The sequence below is a fragment of the Camellia sinensis genome, chromosome 2 (assembly GCF_055761805.1).
Source record: "Camellia sinensis isolate YWXY chromosome 2, ASM5576180v1, whole genome shotgun sequence".
Lineage (NCBI taxonomy): Eukaryota > Viridiplantae > Streptophyta > Magnoliopsida > Ericales > Theaceae > Camellia > Camellia sinensis.
Genome location: NC_138962.1, coordinates 133,741,625 through 133,757,385, shown reverse-complemented (window position 1 = coordinate 133,757,385; position 15,761 = coordinate 133,741,625).

Here is a 15,761-nt window from a genome sequence, read left to right as displayed (position 1 = left end):
GTTGTAGGCATGAGAAGTTTCAAGCACAAGTAAAGGGTAATGACCTTTGCAAGATCTTGACGATCATTGGTTAATTTTCCTTTTTTTGTTTGTTGAAACATTTTGGTCAAAGATTTGCCATCCAATCTCTTTACTAATTTGCATCTTCGTTTGTAAAATGCAAGCTCAAAATTCTTTGGTCTTGCATAGGATTTGGTGGTGATGTTGTCTTCTCCACAGTCGATACCAAAAATGAGCTTGACGTCACTGTTTCTGAGTTTCATTTCCTTTTTGCCAAGTATAAATGCTCTTTTTCTTTTGTTGTAGAGTGTTGTCATTTCTGCTACAATGGAATTGTAGCATCTGCACCAAGAGGCCTTCAGTTGTGCTGAGGAGAGAGCATTTATAATGGGCCAAAAAGGGATTTTTTTTCCAGCTCTGTCTGTTGGGCTTTTGTGAATTTGACCCCCTTCAACAGTTTGATTACTGTTTTGATGTTGGAACGGTAATTAAACTGTTGGACTCTCTTTGCAGGGACTGCTGCTTTTTTCCCTTTTAATGCCTTGGTTTTTGTTTTGGGAGTTGATTGGCTTTCTTGGAGCTTTCTTTTTTTGGTTGGAGGAGCTTCTTGTTTTTTTGTTGGCTTTCTTTTGTTTGTTTTTGTTGTGGTTGGAGGTGTGGTTGGTGTTTGTTGTGTGGGTGGGGTCTGTGGTGTAGTTCTTAGGCTTTTTATAGCAACCCCGATCTTTTCCCATTTGATTATTGTATCCGGACTTAGGTTCCGTATATTCTGTCATTGTATAATTGTTGTTGTCGTCCTTTATTTTCTCATTTGGAGTTATAGGATGTGTTGGGCAGGTTTGTTTCAGGTTGGTTGGATTCGTAAACCAAGTGTTGCTGTCCAGTTTTTGGGTGTTCGCTCGAGCCAGGGATTGGTCGCTCGAGCGAGGGTTGTATTTTGTGTCTTCTGGCTCGATCCAGCTTTGCTTCGCTCGAGCGAGCGACTGCGTCTAGTATAGACCTGAGGGCAGTGCTTATTCGCTCGAGCGAGAGAGGTGTGTGTTTTCGAGTTCCTTGCTCGAGCGAGCATTCTGTCGCTCGAGCGTGCTCCAGGGTTGCAGACCTGAAGCATTGCATTCTTGGCTCGAGCGAGCTTTTCTTCGCTCGAGCGAGCTTTTCTTGTGTCTGGTCGCTCGAGCGACCATGTCTTCGCTCGAGCGAGCCTGTCCAGTTTATATAAGCAGCAGCGGGTTTTGATCAGTCTTTTTCATCTTCTTTTTATTTCAAACCCTAGGTCCGACTTTTCTCTCTCCCTACTCACCTTCTCTCTTAGGTTTGATCTACTTAGAGTGTATTACTACCCTAGATCCTTTGTTAAAAAGATAGTGTGAGTCGAGGGCTCCGTTTTAATCTGAACTTTTCGCGAGTTGGAGCACTTTGGATTTTGGGTATTCATCTCTGTCTTCTCCATTTGGGTTATTTTCTTCGAGGTAGGGATTTCCTACTCCATTTTATAAGTTTTGTTCTAAGTTTTGGTATATTGATATGTTGGGGTTACTTTGATAATTTTGGGAAAAACCCTAGTTGTATTAATTAATTAATTTGTATAATTAATTTAAGGGAATTGGGGAATTTGGTTAAATTCATGAAATTGGGGAATTTATTGATTAAATGGTGTAGTTGGTTAATTTAAATCACTCGCCTATTGAATTGTTGATATATTTATTTCCAAGTCTAGAAATAACTGTTTTGGGCTATCGGTGGAGGATAGTCGTGATTGTTGTAGACAATGCATGTGGATTAGGTATAACTGAAACTAATCACATTGGTTGAGTCATTAATTTTGACTGTTGAATTAATACCGACATTATGTGTATTGATTGTGTGGTGTATATGTTATGTGTTTACATACTTTGTTTTGCGTGGGAGGAGATAGGGGATGTACTCCACGGTTTAGGGGAAGATAGGGGATGGACCTCTAAACCGAATTTTGTTTGGGAGGAGATAGGGGATGGACTCCATTAGCATCACTTTTATGTGTGCTTATTTATATTGAAGTGTTTTTATTGATACAGCACTAAAATGTGTATCAAATTGGAAGTATGAAGTGTTTTGATTTGAGCCTGAGTCTCATCTGTTTGTTGACATTGGAAGAATGTGAATATGATATATATATATATATAGTTCACTGTTGTAAGTTTGGCCAGGTTCTGAGCCATATTGATAATGTTGGAAAGTAAAACGTGTCTTAGACATTAATGTCATGAAACTATATAATGATGTAATTGATTATCTTGGTTAACCATTTATTGAATGCTATTGCTTTATTCAATGCTTATATTTGGTGTAGTATATTTCTACTGGGCTGTGGCTCACCCTATATGGGAACATCATTTTCAAGTTCAGGTGATAAGCTACCTCCAAGGACTTAGCTTGGAAGGACTTGGATTCTGAAAACTATTTTCAGTTGTTTGCTTTTATTTGTTAGTACATGTAAACACTCAAGCCTAGGGCTTTATTTGTATTTGAGTTAGAACTCATACTTTTGTGTCCAAGTGTTGGCTTGGAAAGATGTAAGCCTGTAGGGCATTTAATTTGATGTTACATGCAATGCTTTTAATTAGTAAGACTCTGATGAATTGTTTCCTTTTTAACATTGCATGTTGATGATATATATATTTAATGGGTTTATTTTTGAGGGCGTTACAACTTGGTATCAGAGCGTACCGGGTTTGAATACTTTGGGTACGTGGGAAGTGATTAGTATCACATTGGGTTCGTCTCGTTTGATAGAGACTTAGTGTAATGTTATATGCTTATGTGATAACATGTTTATGTGATTATGTGGGTATGGAATGTAGTTTCTAGGATGTTGATTGGACCCTTGAGTTCCTAGTAGTCTTGTTGGAAAGTCACTTGATCACTGCTGCTTCCAACCGGAACTATAGTAACGTATTGGGACTATCCTTATCCGGGAATGAAATTCGTAGGTGCTTATGTGATTATGTGCTTACGTGGAATGAATTATTGTTGTCCAATGCATTAGGACGTGAGTGTTTAGCTTCGGCACATTTATTAATGTGCTAACGTCTTTGTTTCCTTCATTAGGATGTCAGGACGAGGACGAGGACGCAGTAGGCGTGGTAGGCCGGGTTGGCAGGAGGTGCCTGTGCCAGAGGAGATTCCGGCAGTTCAGGAGGGAATTGGCCAGGCCAATGTGGCCGAGCCAGTAGGCCAGCAGGCTATGGGCGCTCTAGCCCGAGAGATAGCAGGGGCATTCAGGGAGTCAGTAGGCATTCTCAGAGCTGAGAATCAAGCTCGGGATGTTGCTGCAGTTGCAGGACCTTCCTTTCTGAAAAGGGAGTTCTTCCGGTCTAATCCGGATGAATTTGTGGGTGATCCTAAAGAGCCGCTTAAGGCAGATGAATGGCTCGAACAGACAACGAAGACGTTTGAGATGCTTGGCATCGAAGACGAAGGGTTGAAAGTGACCTTGGCATCTTTCCAGTTGAAGGGGGATGCGGGTCAGTGGTGGTAGTTTACTAAGGGTCGTATAGGAGGTACATGGGAGGCTTTTGTGAATGCTTTCCAGGAGAAGTTCTTATCTCCAGCAATCAGGGAGAAGCTGCGAGACCAGTTTTGTCAGCTTAAGCAGTCGAGTTCTTCAGTGGCCGAGTTTGAGGCTGCATTTACTAGCTTGTCCAGGTTTGCACCTGAGTTGGTGGCGTCTGAGGAACGCCGCTGTATTGAGTTTGAGAAGAAGTTGAGGCGTGGCCTCAAGCTGAGAGTTTGGGGAACTATGATTCGGGATTATGGGCGTATGGTTGATGCTGCAGCCCACATGGAAATCATGATGCAAGAGGAGGAGGAAGGACAGAAGGGCTCCAAAAGGAGTCAGGATGGTCAGAGCGATGGTAGGAGACAGAAGGGTTTTAATCCTCAGCAGTCTCAGGGTAGCTTTTCTAGATCAACTTTTCCTGTGCCGAGTGCTAGTTCGGGGAAAGGTAGTCAGGGAGACATTACCTGTTTCAAGTGTGGCCAGCTGGGCCACAAGTCTCCAGTTTGTCCTCAGAGGGGAGGAGTGCAGAGAGCAGCATCATCTTCGGCTCGATCTCAGAGCCAGAGTCAGGGTAGAGGCCAGCCACTCTCGTGTTATCAGTGTGGTCAGCCAGGGCATATGAAGAGGTATTGCCCGCAGTTGGGTGGCACACCTGGTGCATCTGGTTTGAGACAGATTCAGGGTCAGCAGCCAGCTCAGTCGGGTCAGGCCTCGAGGGCCAATCAGGGGGCTTCATCGTCCCAGTCGGTACAACAATCTTATGCTCCTAGGGGTGAGCAGGTTGATCAGAGGTCGTCTGGGCGCGTGTACGCTGTTACCGCGCAGGATCTTGTGCCAGCACCATCAGTTGTGAGAGGTACCTTCTTGTTTTGCAACTCGGTTGCTAATGTTTTGATTGATACGGGTGCATCTCATTCCTTTGTGTCTGCTGCATTTGCATCTGTTTTGGAGTTGGAGTTAGCACAGTTAGCATCTCCTATTTGTGTAGTGTCACCTCTTGGGGGTGAATTGATCTTGAAACAAGGTGTTAGGGGTTGTGATATAGAGGTTGATTATCATAGAATCCCATTTTCCTTTGTAGTTATGCCTATGAGAGGTTTCGATGTTATTTTGGGTATGGACTGGTTATCGTCATACCGGGCAGTTATTGATTGCTACCGCTAGAGGGTCACTTGTTGTACCGTGAGCGGAGAGTATTTTCATTTTCTGGGGGACCGGGTTGGTGATGTGTTGCCACCGGGGTATGTTCCACAAGGACGGAGTGAGCTTAGTGGTCTACTTGCTAACCTTTCGATTAGTGAGGATGATGAGACACAGATTGTGTTGCCAAGGGTGGTTTGTGAGTACTCGGACGTCTTTCCTGAGGATCTTGTTGGTTTGCCACCGCATCGGGAGATTGAGTTCTCTATTGACCTAGTGCCCGGCACGGCGCCGATTTCTATGGCACCTTATCGTTTTGCCCCAACCGAGTTAGTTGAGTTGAAGGTTCAGCTCCAGGAGTTACTAGACAAGGGTTTTATACGTCCTAGTGTTTCGCCGTGGGGAGCACCGGCCCTCTTTGTTAAAAAGAAAGGTGGTGCTTTGAGACTTTGTATAGATTACCGGAAATTGAATCGGGCTATGGTTAAGAATAAGTACCCTATGCCTCGTATAAATGATCTGTTCGATCAGTTGAAGGGTTCTCGTTGTTTCTCTAAGATAGACTTAAGATCGGGTTATCATCAGTTGAGAGTCAGAGAGGAGGATATTCCGAAGACGGCATTCCGTACGCGGTATGGCCACTATGAGTTTCTGGTGATGCCATTTGGACTCACCAATGCACCAGCAGTGTTTATGGATTTGATGAACCGGATATTCCGGGAATTTTTAGATCGTTTTATAGTTGTCTTCGTGGACGACATCCTTATCTATTCACCTTCTGAGGAGAAGCACAAGGAACACTTAAGAGTGGTGCTTGAGTTGCTTAGAGCCCATAAGCTTTATGCCAAGTTTGGGAAGTGTGAGTTCTGGCTAGAAGAGGTCAAGTTCTTAGGCCATGTAGTTTCTGGGGAAGGAGTGTCTGTTGATACATCCAAGACTGAGGCAGTGCAAGATTGGGCACAGCCTAAGAGTGTGTTTGAGATCTGCAGATTTCTGGGATTAGCTGGGTATTATCGCCGGTTTGTGAAAGATTTCTCCAGATTAGCTTCGCCTTTGACTAGATTGACTCGTAAGGGAGTCAAATTTGTATGGAGTGAGACTTGTGAAAAGTCGTTTCAGGAGTTGAAAGTTAGACTGACCACCGCTCCAGTATTGATTATTCCAGAGAGAGGGTTGGGTTATGCAGTCTATTGTGACGCCTCACGAGAGGGTCTGGGTTGTGTGTTGATGCAGGAGGGGAAAGTGATTGCCTATGGCTCACGTCAGTTGAAAACTCACGAGCAGAATTACCCTATGCATGATCTAGAGTTAGCAGCTGTGATATTTGCCTTGAAGATTTGGAGGCATTATATTTATGGTGAGAGATTTGAGGTATTCTCGGATCATAAGAGTCTGAAATATTTGTTTACACAGAAAGACTTGAACTTGAGGCAGAGGAGGTGGATGGAATTCATAGAGGATTATGACTTTGAGTTGCATTATCATCCGGGAAAGGCCAATGTGGTGGCCGATGCCCTTAGCAGGAAACCTGTTGGTGACATAGCTAGTATAGCCATCCGAGAATGGGAGATGTTGGGTGCACTTGGGGAGTTTGATTTACTTCTGGGCGAATCCGTTGAGGCTGTGGCCTTGTTTTCTGTTGTTGCACAGCCTACACTTGTGACTCGAGTGTTAGAGGCTCAGACAAGTGACCTTGAGGTAGAATCTCTCCGTGAGAAGATTTTCGGTGGGAAGATTGAGAAGGGTTTGACGGTGTATTCCGACCTGAGTGTGAGATACCGAGACCGTCTGTTTGTGCCGGAGTCTTGCCGAGAGGAGGTACTCCGAGAGTTTCATCATTCACGCCTTGCGGTGCATCCGGGAGGCACTAAGATGTATCGGGATTTGGGTCGCCAGTTTTGGTGGCGGGGTATGAAGAGAGATGTGGCAGCTTTCATATCTAAGTGCCTTACTTGTCAGCAAGTGAAGGCCGAACATCAGAGGCCAGCGGGTTTGTTGCAACCCTTGCCTATTGCCGAGTGGAAGTGGGAACACGTCACTATGGACTTCGTTGTGGGTCTTCCGAGGACTCAGCGGGGTAGTGATCCTATTTGGGTGGTTGTAGATCGGTTGACTAAGTCGGCGCACTTCATTCCGATGCGTGTGAGAGATTCGATAGATCATCTTGCCGACCTGTACATTCGGGACATAGTGAGGTTGCACGGGGTCCCAGTGACGATCGTCTCAGATAGAGATCCTCGTTTTACTGCCAGGTTGTGGCAGAGTTTGCAGAGTGCCTTAGGCACTAAGTTGACCTTTAGCACGGCTTATCATCCTCAGACTGACGGGCAGTCCGAGCGTACTATTCAGATCCTTGAGGATATGCTTCGAGGTTGTGTTCTAGACTTTAGTGGGTCGTGGGAGAGGCACTTGCCATTGGTAGAGTTTGCCTACAACAACAGTTTCCAATCTAGTATCGGTATGGCACCATTTGAGGCCTTGTATGGCCGACCGTGTAGATCTCCTGTTTGTTGGGCCGAGGTGGGTGATGCACCTCTGTTGGGTCCGGAATTGGTGAGGGAAACGACGGAGAAAGTTGAGCTTATCCGTAAGAGGCTTGTTACAGCACAGAGTCGTCAGAAATCTTATACCGACCGTAGGAGGAGACCTTTGGTGTTTGAGGTGCGTGATCATGTCTTTCTGAAGATATCACCTAGACGGGGTTTGATGAGGTTTGGGAAGAGCGGGAAGTTGTCCCCTCGGTTCATTGGTCCGTTTGAGATCCTTGAGAGGATTGGCGAGGTTGCTTATCGTTTAGCTTTACCGCCGCAGCTGTCCGGATTACATGACGTGTTTCATGTGAGTATGCTTCGGAAGTATGAGCCGGATCCATCACATGTGCTGGAATGGACCGATTTAGTGGTTGATGAGGATGCCTCGTATGAGGAGAGACCGGTTCGGGTCTTGGATAGGCGGGCTCAAGTTTTGCGAGGCAAAACCATCCCTTTGGTCAAAGTTTTGTGGAAACATCACGAAGTGGAGGAAGCCACTTGGGAACGTGAGTTGGAAGTTCGCGAAAAATACCCGGACATGTTTATCGATTTGTAATCTTGTATTTAGATTTTGTAATATTGTTGAACTTAAGAGCCTTACATATGTCTTAAGTTGTAAAACATTGAGTATGTTTTGGTAAATGGGTGTATCTTGAAACTTGCTTCATTATAGAAGTTTAGTGTAACATTGCATATGTTGATTACATTGTTGAATGTGTTGTATATATCATGCAATTGAATATGATATGGGAATTGCTAACATTGAAAGGAATAATGCATAATAGTGATGCAGGCTGAAATATATGTTGTTTTATATACACATTATGAGATGCTTCTTGATAAGAGATGAAATGACCAGTTTTGGTCAAGTTGTTTACTATTGAATTGTCATATGATAAAAAAAAAAACCTGGTTTCAAAAACTTATGCTTAATTTCAGGGACGAAATTCTTTTAAGGGGGGGAGGTTATAGCGACCCCGGTCTTTTCCCATTTGATTATTGTATCCGGACTTAGGTTCCGTATATTCTGTCATTGTATAATTGTTGTTGTCGTCCTTTATTTTCTCATTTGGAGTTATAGGATGTGTTGGGCAAGTTTGTTTCAGGTTGGTTGGATTCGTAAACCAAGTGTTGCTGTCCAGTTTTTGGGTGTTCGCTCGAGCCAGGGATTGGTCGCTCGAGCGAGGGTTGTATTTTGTGTCTTCTGGCTCGATCCAGCTTTGCTTCGCTCGAACGAGCGACTGCGTCTGGTATAGACCTGAGGGCAGTGCTTATTCGCTCGAGCGAGATTTTCTTCGCTCGAGCGAGAGAGGTGTGTGTTTTCGAGTTCCTTGCTCGAGCGAGCATTCTGTCGCTCGAGCGTGCTCCAGGGTTGCAGACCTGAAGCATTGCATTTGTCACGACCCGAACCCGCCCCCGTGGGTTAAGGACGTAACCGGCCAGTAATCATGAGATTACCTACGGCCTCAAACTGTCGGGAACGTATTTTAACAGAGTTAATGGGGGCCAAACGGAAGCAAAATTAAAAACTTTGTCCATAGAGCCGTGCTTATATGCACATCAAACAAACCATACTCAGATACGTTAATAACTCACATCAAAAGTACGGTTTCACAAAATTCATTACAGACAAGATCGTCCAAAACGAGTCAACCTATAACAGACTATGTACAGACATGCACTAGGTCCTTGCCAACAAGACAAAACATAGGTACATAGTGAAAGGGCAAGGATGGTCTCATGCGCGAGGCACAAGGCTGACTCTCCCAAAACTCCTGTTGTTTCTAGCAGACTTCACTGGGGCTGGGTTTGGACTTCCCTTGGCTCACCTACAAATACATGAATGAGCGTGAGCGATAGCCCAGTGAATAATATCAAATATAACAGTTACATAACAATATGTAGAACAACATGCTCCAAACGGCCTTGGGCCCAATTCATACTTCTGTTTAACAACAAATTATATATATAACTATACGAAATACAAGTCAAGTAACTGTAGTCCCAAACATTCTAGCCTTTGGCCCATTCAGATTTCCATTCATGTCAAAACGGCCTTCGGCCCATTCATCCTTATCAAAACGGCCTTCGGCCCACTCTTTCTTGTCAAAACGGCCTTCGGCCCATTCATTCATGTCGAAACGGCCTTCGGCCCATTCATTCTTATCAAAACGGCCTTCGGCCCATTCATTCATGTCAAAACGGCCTTCGGCCCATTCATTCTTATCAAAACGGCCTTCGGCCCATTCATTCATGTCAAAACGGCCTTCGGCCCATTCATTCATGTCGAAACGGCCTTCGGCCCATTCATTCTTATCAAAACAGCCTTCGGCCCATTCATCCATGTCAAAACGGCCTTTGGCCCACTCATTCATTTATTCTGGTCAGACTTTTGTCCACAATCCCGATTAACAACTCATAATATTTATAGGGGAATAACAATTGGACATTGACAAGTTTTCAAATATTGATATTACTCACAGTGATCGGCTTGTGGATGCGCCCTGGAGCTTGACCCTACACATTTCATGAATACAAAAGGGTCACTAACAGTTCAATCCGTTTTTTAATTCACATATTCCTCTTTAGGCTTTGTTCTTATCTCATTAACTCATTTACAATGCTTAACATATGCCTAAGAGTGCTTACAAGTGAAAGGGAACGGAAAACGAATCACAGAATGCATGGACAAAAATTCCAGGAAACAGGGTCCCCGCTCGAGCGTAAACTTCTCCGCTCGAGCGGACCCTTAAGGCCTGCAGAAGTACTGGTTGCACGAAAGATGAGCTCGAGCGTGGAATAGAGCGCTCGAGCTGAAGGCCTGTCTACGAAAATCCACGCTCGAGCGTGGAGTGTCCCGCTCGAGCGGACATCCAACTCTGCAAAAATGCTGGGAGCACGATTTTCCCGCTCGAGCGGCCATTACCCCGCTCGAGCGGACCTCAAAAATCTAGGTTTCGCAGATCGTGTTCTTGAGCTCCAAATCGGTTTTCCATCTACATTTCTTGCATGCAATGGTTCAAATTACACATTTACACATGCTAACATGCTACTAATGCAAGATCACAACATTAGGAAAGCTCAATTACATGAATTACATGCATGTCCCAAAATATCTCAAACCCATCATCAACATGCTCAAATTCAAACATTCAAGACTTATACTCCCATGATTTGTATATGCATGTGGGAGATGCTCATCATCCTCAACTTAGATGGTACAAATGGTGATTACAACATGAGCTTTAACCAAAACTCTACATGAATCATGTGTTTCAAGCTCAAACATGCAAATTCAAAGTAATTTCTTACATGCATGAGTTCTAAGACTTCAAACTCAACAAAAATCAACTCATTACATGTTCTTGATCACAAACAACCCTTGAACTTACAAATTACAAGTAAGAGTCCATGAATTCACTTACCTAAGAGCTTCAACACTCAAGCTCTAGCCAAATCTTGAGCTAGATCTTCAAATTCCCAAGTCTTGAGCCCAAATTACACAAATCTCTCCCTTTTTCTCTCCATGGCCGGCCTCTCTCTCACTCTCAATTGTCTAACTCAGATTTTGAGTTTTTAAGAGAGCTAAAGGAGAGTGCAATACAAATATACAACAAGCCCCACTAACAAATATTTTAATATAAAATAATGGGGTACTTACTTTATCAATTTAATCAGTTTAAATTGACCAGAATCAAATTTCAATTAAATTTCACCGTAGGCTCTAAAAATTATGCCAACCACAATGGCGTAATCAATTTCGGGTTCCGTGGCCGATAAGGCCCTCAATTAATTTCCCAAAGCAGATTACTCAAACAGATATTCCTACGATGAACAGATAAAATTTCAAACCACATATCTTCACACAGTGGAACACCAAATCATATCAAAATACATAATCACATCATGTTAAGGACCAATTAACATATTACGGAACAGGGGTATTACAGCATTCTTGGCTCGAGCGAGCTTTTCTTCACTCGAGCGAGGTTTTCTTGTGTCTGGTCGCTCGAGCGACCATGTCTTCGCTCGAGCGAGCCTGTCCAGTTTATATAAGCAGCAACGGGTTTTGATCAGTCTTTTTCATCTTCTTTTTATTTCAAACCCTAGGTCCGACTTTTCTCTCTCCCTACTCACCTTCTCTCTTAGGTTTGATCTACTTAGAGTGTATTACTACCCTAGATCCTTTGTTAAAAAGATAGTGTGAGTCGAGGGCTCCGTTTTAATCTGAACTTTTCGCGAGCTGGAGCACTTTGGATTTTGGGTATTCATCTCTGTCTTCTCCATTTGGGTTATTTTCTTCGAGGTAGGGATTTCCTACTCTATTTTATAAGTTTTGTTCTAAGTTTTGGTATATTGATATGTTGGGGTTACTTTGATAATTTTGGGAAAAACCCTAGTTGTATTAATTAATTAATTTGTATAATTAATTTAAGGGAATTGGGGAATTTGGTTAAATTCATGAAATTGGGGAATTTATTGATTAAATGGTGTAGTTGGTTAATTTAAATCACTCGCCTATTGAATTGTTGATATATTTATTTCCAAGTCTAGAAATAACTGTTTTGGGCTATCGGTGGAGGATAGTCGTGATTGTTGTAGACAATGCATGTGGATTAGGTATAACTGAAACTAATCACATTGGTTGAGTCATTAATTTTGACTGTTGAATTAATACCGACATTATGTGTATTGATTGTGTGGTGTATATGTTATGTGTTTACATACTTTGTTTTGCGTGGGAGGAGATAGGGGATGTACTCCACGGTTTAGGGGAAGATAGGGGATGGACCTCTAAACCGAATTTTGTTTGGGAGGAGATAGGGGATGGACTCCATTAGCATCACTTTTATGTGTGCTTATTTATATTGAAGTGTTTTTATTGATACAGCACTAAAATGTGTATCAAATTGGAAGTATGAAGTGTTTTGATTTGAGCCTGAGTCTCATCTGTTTGTTGACATTGGAAGAATGTGAATATGATATATATATATATAGTTCACTGTTGTAAGTTTGGCCAGGTTCTGAGCCATATTGATAATGTTGGAAAGTAAAACGTGTCTTAGACATTAATGTCATGAAACTGTATAATGATGTAATTGATTATCTTGGTTAACCATTTATTGAATGCTATTGCTTTATTCAATGCTTATATTTGGTTTAGTATATTTCTACTGGGCTGTGGCTCACCCTATATGGGAACATCATTTTCAGGTTCAGGTGATAAGCTACCTCCAAGGACTTAGCTTGGAAGGACTTGAATTCTGAAGACTATTTTCAGTTGTTTGCTTTTATTTGTTAGTACATGTAAACACTCAAGCCTAGGGCTTTATTTGTATTTGAGTTAGAACTCATACTTTTGTGTCCAAGTGTTGGCTTGGAAAGATGTAAGCCTGTAGGGCATTTAATTTGATGTTACATGCAATGTTTTTAATTAGTAAGACTCTGATGAATTGTTTCCTTTTTAACATTGCATGTTGATGATATATATATTTAATGGGTTTATTTTTTAGGGCGTTACACTTTTTCTTGTAGGTAGTGTGGTTGTTTTGTGGGTTTTTTGGTGGGGTCTGTGGTGTTTGGTTGTTTTTGGTTGTGGTGGTTGGGTTTTTTGTGGAGGGGGAGATGTTGGTGGTATTTCAGTGGATATAGGCGAAGGACTGTCAAAAGGGGAGATACTTAAATCCCTGATTGGATTTTTGGGCATATGGGTTTGTTTCTTCCAATATCTTCCAACAGCTATTTCTGAAAAAATGAAAGTGACAGCAGGGCATGAGTAATATAGTGACAAAACTGTATAATTTTGCAGTTTAATATAAAGTTGTATCCATTTGTTGTTAATAGTTACAAAACTGTATAATTTGATTTGCACTTTATTATAAGTTACCTATTTGTTTTGAATAGTGATTAAACTATGTAATTTTGCAGTTTCAATTGCAGTTTGAATAAATTTAGATATGTTACTTATAGAGTGATGAAATGAAACTGTATGATGTTGCAATTTTTATAAATAGTATCAACAATAAGAACAACCCATTGTATTTTGTAAACAGCAACAATAACAACGAGAATATTAAGTATTCACGAAATGTAGCAACAATACGAAGAAGAAAAGTCAATATTGAACAACAAGAAGAAGTAAGAACAACAAGAATAAGAATAAGGTGTTGAATGTGTAAAAATAGGAATTTATGTGTAAAAACAATGGATTAGGATGTTTAAAAACAGGGGACTAGAATATTTTAAAATAGGGGACTAGAATGTTTTAAAACAGGGGATTATATATAAAAGAGGATTTATACATTTTGAAGTATGTAAAATGTGTTTTACAAGGGTTTTTTTTATGAAAGTGTTATTGAAACGGTATATACGAAATATGAAAGAATAATGTACAAATTTGAATGAAAAATAATAGATAGGTGAAAAGAAATGTTACTTTTTTTCCCCATTTTTGTGAATCGGAAGTCAGGAACTATGAAATTTCTTCAGAGTGGTGATGGTTCTTCGTGTTGTTGAGAGTCGCCGATTGGAGAATATGAACGACTTGGTGTTGTGTTGAAGATGAACGGTTTCGTTTTGTGGTTAGGGTAGGGTTTCAAAGGGAATGGAGTCGAACGGATAAGAGATGGAGGACTGAGAATGTGATCTCGAGCGGCAGAGATGTGACAGTGTACTGATCAGACTGAAATGATCGTGGGTGATGTTGCGCGCGTGTTAATTGGATGATATATTGTGGGTATTTTCATCTGATTGATAATTTGAAGACTTAATGGAGTATTAAATTTGTTTTGAGCCTAAATGGGGCATGATATGTTGGGCTTGGACCTTTGGGTCAGTTTTCCAAAAATATTTGACTTTTTTTTTTTTTTTTTGTTCATCCCAAACTCACCTTGAACGTATATCCTCAATTGTATTAGAAGCAATACTACATACAAAAAATCTGTACCTAAAAATATACTCCCTCCATCCCAAAATATTAGTCCCTTTTCAAAAATGAAAGACAAAAATAATAAACATTTCCTATTTTGACCTTCTTTTAAATTCATTAACAACATAAAAAGTACAATTATGACAATTTATATTCTCAAAAAAAATGTATTAGTGCAATAATTATACTATCAAAAAAAGTTAGATTCCCCAAAAGAGATCATTATTTTAGGATGGAGGTAGTGTTTTTAAAAAAATAAAAAATAAAATAAAATAAAAAAAGAAAAAAATCATTGTGTAATGTGAACTCTACAATATAAGAATTGAATTTGGACCATATTTTATGTTTTTGAGTATTTTTATTTGCACATACCTTTACTGTCATATAATTGAACCCAATGTAACAAGCTTGAGAATCGATTACTATAGATGAGGAGACTACTTATTTTTCAAAAAAATGGCAAGAAAGAGCAACGCTTTGTAAATTGAAAATAATTAATAACTAAGGGACGTATTTTTTTAGGTAAAATTATAATAATTTGTGATTTGAACATAAAGTTACACATTTTGTGATAATATTACGGATTTTTGTGATAATGTTTACACATTTTGTGATTAAAAAATGTTTGGAGAAAAATGTACAACACTATAACAAAATGTGCAATTTCATTTGTGAACTACAAATTATTGTAATTCTATTAAAAATTTATGTAACATTTATCATAAAAATATATAACATATATATAAATAAATAAATAAAACGTAACAAATAAAATGTGTATATGATAGCATTACCTATACAAAATAAGAAGAGAATTTTGTACAATTGTTTGTAGGAGTAACAATCCCCCTAATTATCACCTAGCAATTCTGTTTCTGGTATTCAATCTTGAATTAACAAATTCTAAGATCATTATTCTTTTGCTTTTCCCGAAATATATCACTTAGCGACAACATGTGTTACTCCATTCTATGGACATTTATTAAAGCAAAACGAAGCCTTCTCAATCAAAGGAGGAGCCAAAAAGCATATCATGAATGTATGAGTAATAAGTGATCGTTTGGTTACCATCTTAGGCTAAAAAATCATAAAAGGATAAAAAAATTAAAAAAATCACAAAATCACAAAAATCACAAAAGAATAAAAAAAAAAACTTGCCATTCCAAAATTAAAAAGCTAAAAAATCCAAACAAGAAAATCAAATAACTAAAAGAGTCCGAGACTAAAATAATCAATAAAAAACAAAACGCTAACTAGAAAAGTCATTTTCAAACTACGAATCCGGATCTTCGGTCGCACTCCCCTGTCGCACTCTCCTGTCGCCCTCCAAAACGACGTCGTTTTGGAGGGTTTTTTTTTTTTTTTTTTTTTCTTTTCTTTTTCTTCTTTCTCTTCGGTCTATGTTTGGTTTTGAAGAAAACCAGAGAGGAGAGGGGAGGGGAGGGGAAGAAGAGAGAGAGGAAGGGAGAAGAAGAGTTGAAGCAAACCACCTCTCCTCTATCCTCCACTCCGGCCGAATCAAAAACCAATTCATCAAAATCCAAATTCAAAAAAACCCAATTCATCAATTTCTTAAACCAATTTCAAATCTATAAAAAAAAATCAGATTTCAACAAACATCATC